Source organism: Oncorhynchus masou, chromosome 12 (assembly GCF_036934945.1).
Source record: "Oncorhynchus masou masou isolate Uvic2021 chromosome 12, UVic_Omas_1.1, whole genome shotgun sequence".
NCBI lineage: Eukaryota > Metazoa > Chordata > Actinopteri > Salmoniformes > Salmonidae > Oncorhynchus > Oncorhynchus masou.
The window spans coordinates 41,075,471-41,075,672 of NC_088223.1; positions in this window are offsets into that span (position 1 = coordinate 41,075,471).

The window sequence follows — 202 nt, forward strand, 5'->3', positions numbered from 1 at the left end:
TCCACACACTGTGAGCCTTCAACACTGTGGGTAGAGATCAAGCTGAAGACACGGTATCCCTTTGGCTAAAAGAGAATGGACGTGCCCTGCCTGAGGTTATTCAATCAAAACGCAGACCTAAAGTTAGGTCGAGGTGAATAACAAGACAGCAAGAAAAAGAGAAACATTTAATCCTACGCCAAGAAAATGAAAAGACGCCATC